The following is a 5,780-nucleotide window of genomic DNA, read 5'->3' on the forward strand; positions in this document are numbered from 1 at the left end:
CATACCCAAATTCCAAATGGTGCTATGGGGACTTTTTGGTAACACCCCAGTCACCTAAAAAAAAACCAAAAACAAAAAAACCCAATCACTATGTAAACAAAAAAAAAAAAAAAAAAAGAGAGAAAACCAAAAGAAAAGAAAAAAAACAACACCGACAAAAACACCTAAACCCCAGAGGTTTAGCTTGCTGATCAGTAGCATCAGAACGCACTTGGAGCGCAACCTCTGCAGCGGCACAATGAACTTCCACTTCACCCTCCGCACCTAGAGGAATGGCAGCCTGGCGAAATAACAGTGTGTTTTGATGTTGCTGGGGAAGAAAACCACAGCAAAGCAGTGACCGGAGAACCGAAAATAACCTTTGAACAGCAGCTCGGCACTGCCGGTCTCTCTGCCCGCGCCTCCTATTGTGGATAGTTTATAGCCAGGGTAGCTCCAAGCTGCACCAGACACGTGAGTCAGCAAGAGCGGCTCGTAGGAAACTGCTGACACGTCCAATTGCTCGCACACACACCGAACACACCTACCCGCTACATAAAAAACAGCCTGCATGCAAATCGGGGCGAAGGAACACCACTACACCTACAGTTCCTGTTTTCCTAGTTCAGGTTTAAATTTTAAAGCGATTGCTAAAGAAAAAAGAAGAAAAAAAAAGGAAAAAGAAGCCCTCAGTGAATGTCAGCTATAATAAGTAGCTGTGATTAAGTCTCAAGGGTCATTTTGTTTATTTAAGCTGCTTTTCCTCTTCAAAAAACTAAATTGCTGCTCCACAGCCCAGAAGCCCTGCGTGGTGACAGGCAGCAGAGTTCCTGTTTTTCTTAGTGGGGAGTCTCCTTTTGAACCTGTGCACCAAACCCCATCTACCCATCACAGCCTAGCTGATTTGTTTTCAACACTCAGGAGAAAGAAAAAAAAAAAAAAAAAAAAAAGCTTCAGGCTTCTGTTTCAACTCTTACTAGGGATAAACTGGAAATTCCCTTATTCCCTTGGTTTTAGTTCCTAATAGCTTTTCAAACATCTTGTTCAGCTGAGAGCAGAGACAGTTGTATGCAAATGATAGGTCTTAGGAATAAATCTGGGAGGATCTGACCATTTTAGGTCACCTTTCAAATTAAAAAGAAAAAAAAAAAGGCATAACTCACGTCTCCATGTCTGTTGCCCCTGCAACCACCACCTGCACCACCTCTTCCATCTCCTTTAAAGCACTGAATCTGAAATGTCCCAGCTGGCTCTGAGGGCAGGTTTGCAGCAGCACGTGTAAAAAGCAAAGGGGGAGCAGACAGAGAAGTCAGCGAGGGCTGAGGGGTTACACACAGGAGCTGCAGTTCAGCCCTTACTGTATTAGAAGCTTTTATAGACAGTCTTTTTCAAGCTAAACAGGGACACATCTATTGATCTGCTGAGATGCCAGTGCAGCACAGGTGGTGTTCTTCAGATTGTTGCTGCGGCTCCTTTTCCATGAAGATCAATACAATTGAGCAGAGGAGTCTTCTGAGCCCAATTTTTGACAGATCAGAACTTTTAGCATTAAGGGCTGTCCCAAAACTTATGCCCTCATTCCTGGTGGGTTGTTTTTTGGTTTTTTTTTTTTTTTTTGCCTGTTCTGAACATGTGGTTGCTCTTTGATCATTAATTCTAGTAACTCAAAAGATGCAAGTCCATCACTGGTCATAGAGGCAGCATTTGTATACATTTCTCCGCTTGCCTGCTTTAAAATTGTAATTCATAGTCTAAGAGTGGCATATATGCAGTGCTCTTTTCAATCCACTACAAAGATGTTTCTGCCTATCTAAAAAGCAAGATGAGCACATTGCAACTCAGCTGGCTATATTCATACATTTAACATCTTGATGCAAGCTTCAAATAAATGTGTAATATTCAGACAGCTGCCAAGGTTAGTATCTTTTGGCTGCATTTAAAGGAATGATGACCGTTTTTGTAACAATCTGAATGAGTACTTTGAGCACTATTCTGGAAATCAGGAGTTACTGGGAGTAGAACTCTACTGCCCAAAACTACAACAAAATCATTTGGGCACCTGTTCAAATATCAGTGAAGAACTGCAGTATGAGAACAACACTCTACACATTCTCTTAAAGCATATGGAGTCTGCAGGACCACTGAAAGCAGCAGGAGTAACTCAGAGAAAGCATGAAGTTTAAACCTGAATTTTCTTCAGCACATCAATGGAATGATTAGTGTATTTTCCCTAACTGCTCAACGCAGAAAACCCTTATATACAAGCATCACACCCAAAATGAACTGAGCTGGAAATTCAGACCCAGAGGTGAAAGAAGCATGCATTCCTTCAAATCTAAGTCAGACCTGCTCAACACTGCAGGTACATTCTTAGCATAAACTAAGAAGCCATTCACAAAGTATTCCTTTGAGTAAAAAGGCATACACATTTTGATTTGAATACATAAACCATGTTCATACCACCTAAATTAAAACCACAAGAGACACTGTTCATGTCACACAATAAATACTATTCAATTTTACCAAGTTTATTACATAAAAACGCCATTACTACTGAAAAGATTACTTTGCATATATTAATGTTACCCATCTCATTTTTCAGCTTAGTGCCATAAACCTCTCTTTGCTATGGTCTGGGAAGTTTCTTTATCTGCACATATGTGAAGCCCTACCCAAAAAGAATGTCACAGTGACAAAACATCTATTTCTATTCTTAAAAAAAAACACCCTGATTTTTTTTTTTTACACTACACCTTTAGAGAAAACCTAGAAGAAAATAATAGGCAATCACACTGCAGCCTCATTAAGAAAAACTGTCACTTCAAACTGAAAAATCAAGCAACAAAAGTTTTAAAATAAGCAAAGGCAAGCAACTTCTGTCACATATTCCACACTACATGTCATCTATACAGGGTTTTATTTTCAGCTCTTTGTCTTTTACTGTGCACTTGCAGAAAGAGGTATGTAAGACTGCTATATATTATGGAGACTTAATTATTTCAATGAGTATCTGAAGACTTCTCCAGTGTCAAAGATTTACCAAAATCTCCTCATAAACTCAGGTTTTATGCCTAACTTCCTCCCCAACACAAAAGAGCAAACAGCCAATGTTTTCTTGCTGCAAAATGAATGACTGAAAGCCAAGAGGAAAAGAGAGGAAGGAATCCCACCTACATCACCAGAGCAATCTGCCAGCATGCACATTCGCACCAACAGATGCTCCAGATGTGCCTCTGGGTCAGAAAAAGACTAGGAGTACCTGCCCTAGAACTGTTTCCCAGTGTGAGACACTTCAACATAAACAATTGCTGTTGATTAACACATCTGTCAGCATGTGCATTAATCATCTATTCACTGTGTGCATCTTCCCCATCTACCCTCCACAACGGTAAAAGTTTAAAAAAATTGTATCTGTTTAACCTCAGGTCTCACAGCAGCGTTGTCCAGCATTGCCCAGAAATGCACACTCTGCTCCTCTGTAGCATTTCTGCAAAAGATCACTAAATATCCTGAGAACCCTATCTCCAAAATCACTAGGGACCTCTCTTGCCCGCTTGGCAGCTGTGTACTAGTGTACATCTGTTCGAGTGGCTCACCCGGCGTTACAGAGGAAACTAACAAGAAAACTAGACCTATGATCCTGATTTTTCAGTTCTCTACTTTTCCAATTAGTCACGGCTTCCTTCCATTCCTTGCAGAGCACCTTCAGAACAGCCTTTGAAGCTGAAGGGTCAAATGTGAAAAGCAACGCTGAAAGCTCAGGTTCAGCACACGGCAGGGAAGTACAACGCCGATCCATTCTGCTGCACAGCTGTCCAGATCCCAGTGACAGGGGGCAGGCGGGTGGACACAAAAGGCAACAAGGCTTTTAAAAGAGCAAGCCCACATGTGAGGTGGAATTTTATTTCTATTTGTCACATGTAAAGCTCCTAGAACAGTGGTTTAGATCTGTTGTCTATGGGGCTGTTGCAGTAAAAGCCTAACACACCACCTTATCGTTTTATTCTACCCATCTCATCTCAGCAATTATCTCAGATTTCAGTATTTACATATCTAAAAAAGTCAATTTACCCAAGCATCACCACCCTCCCCAAACTGCAGAGCATTCCACTAGCTACGACAGAATCTCAGACAATTCCCAGCTCAAAAAAAAAAACCAAAAAAATAAAACCCAACTTGTTTTCAGCTCGAGCCTCAGAAAAAAAAAATTAAAATATGCACAAGTTTAGCGACAGTTCCAAAGTCTCTGAAAACGGGCTTTCATCACGAAAACACTGACACGGCTTCAACAAGAATAAACAGGAACGCTGTAATTTCCCAGTCTTTCCAACATCTTAAGGAGTATTTCTAATCAGATGTCGTCCCTGCCTCACGTTTATTAGTAAAGACTGAAACCCGGGGTTTACTCCGGAGCTTCAATAACAAGGGCACAATGATCTCACGGCAACTGAAGCGATTTAAGCGAGACACCCGCTGCATGACCAAAATAGCCCGCTCCACAAAAGGAGAGGCACGGTTTCACACTTAGCCTCTTTCATGACAGCCAGCGTCTCCGCGGCGCGCTGCCCTGCCCGCACGCCGCGCCTTAAGGATCCTAGAAACTGTTACCGGAGTTCGCATCCCTCCCCGAGCCCACGGGACCGGGGGCAGCGGGGGCGCGGCGGGACGCGGGTGCAGGTGGCCGCGGCGCCGGGCGCGGCGGAGGGGCTGCCCGGGTCCCGCCCGTGCGAGGCAGCGCGGAGGGGAGCGGAGAGCGCGCACGGACACACGCGCGCCCGCCGCGCACTCCCCGTTACGCAACGCGCGTATTTCCCACTTTAAGGAATAAGCGCTAAGCGCGCCTGCAAAGCCCGCGGAGCTCCGGGGGCGGGGGTGCAGCCCCCCGCCTGACCCCGCGCAACAGCTGCTGTGCTTGGGAGGAGGAGGAGGAGAAGGGGAGAAGCCACGCTACCCCCCCCCACGCACGGCCAGCCTCCCCCCAAACTTCGCCCCCCTCCCGCCCGTTGCCCTTCCCGGCGGGGCTGCCGAGCCGCGGAACAGGCGCACTCACCTCGCCTCCGCGCAACTTTCGGGGGTCGCCCCTCTCGCTGCAGCCTGGGAGGGAGGTGGGAGAGGCAGTGGGGCGGGGTGGAGTGGGCCCGGGGGTGGGGGGGCTGTTACGGCTGAGGAGGTTTGGGGAAGGGGGAGGTTGCTCTTGTTGTTGCTGCTGCTGTTGTTTCGGAAATTCTTATTAGTATTTCTCTGCGGTCAGAAACCTGCACCCTCCCCCCCCCAAATGAAAAAAAAAAACCCGACCCAGACGATCATCACATGGCGATTGCTTTGAACCAGCTGTTTCCAGAGCCAAAGTCTTGCGGAGAAAAATAAAGGGGGAAGGGAGGGAAGGAGGGGAGGGCTGGCAGGGGGGCCGGAGGAGGAGAGAAAGCCGCAGCGGAGGGAGGGCGGGTGGGAGAGAGGGCGGGCGGCGGAGCGGGGGGGGGAGGGGGAGCAGCACCGCGGCGGCTGTGTCGCTGCCGGAGCGGCACCCGGGGCCGGCGGCGGTGGCAGCCCGGCCGGTGGAGGCGGAGGAGAGAAGGCGGCGCTGCTGTGCTGCTGCTGCTGCCGCGGCCGCTGCCGCTGCTGCTGCCCGGCTCCGCCGCCCGCCGCCGCCTCCCGCGCCCCGGCCCGGCGCCGCCCCCGCCCCTCAATCGCTACATTGTTGACATTCGCAGGCTGACGTCACCCTCCCCGCCCCGCCGCGCGCTCCATTCACAACAACGCTACGCCAACGGCGCAGCGCCCGCCGCCGCGCCTACGCCCGC

The 5,780-nt window shown here is 47.9% G+C and overlaps 1 protein-coding gene across 16 annotated transcripts in view; it reads right to left on the minus strand.

The window, feature by feature from the left end:
• Positions 1-5,611, minus strand: part of BACH2 (BACH transcriptional regulator 2) — a 186,324-nt gene extending 180,713 nt beyond the window's left edge. For 11 of the 16 annotated variants that reach the window (XM_085576465.1, XM_021545448.4, XM_085576467.1 and 8 more), the window contains exon 1: positions 5,030-5,579. The gene's annotated coding sequence lies outside the window, so the exon portion shown is untranslated. Of the gene's footprint in view, positions 1-5; positions 55-211; positions 1,137-5,029 lie in introns of those variants that run through there. The other 5 variants (XM_085576457.1, XM_085576463.1, XM_085576466.1 and 2 more) reach the window with 4 other exon arrangements.
• Positions 5,612-5,780: the final 169 nt, after the last annotated feature.

This window comes from Lonchura striata, chromosome 3 (assembly GCF_050655825.1).
Source record: "Lonchura striata isolate lonStrDom1 chromosome 3, ASM5065582v1, whole genome shotgun sequence".
NCBI lineage: Eukaryota > Metazoa > Chordata > Aves > Passeriformes > Estrildidae > Lonchura > Lonchura striata.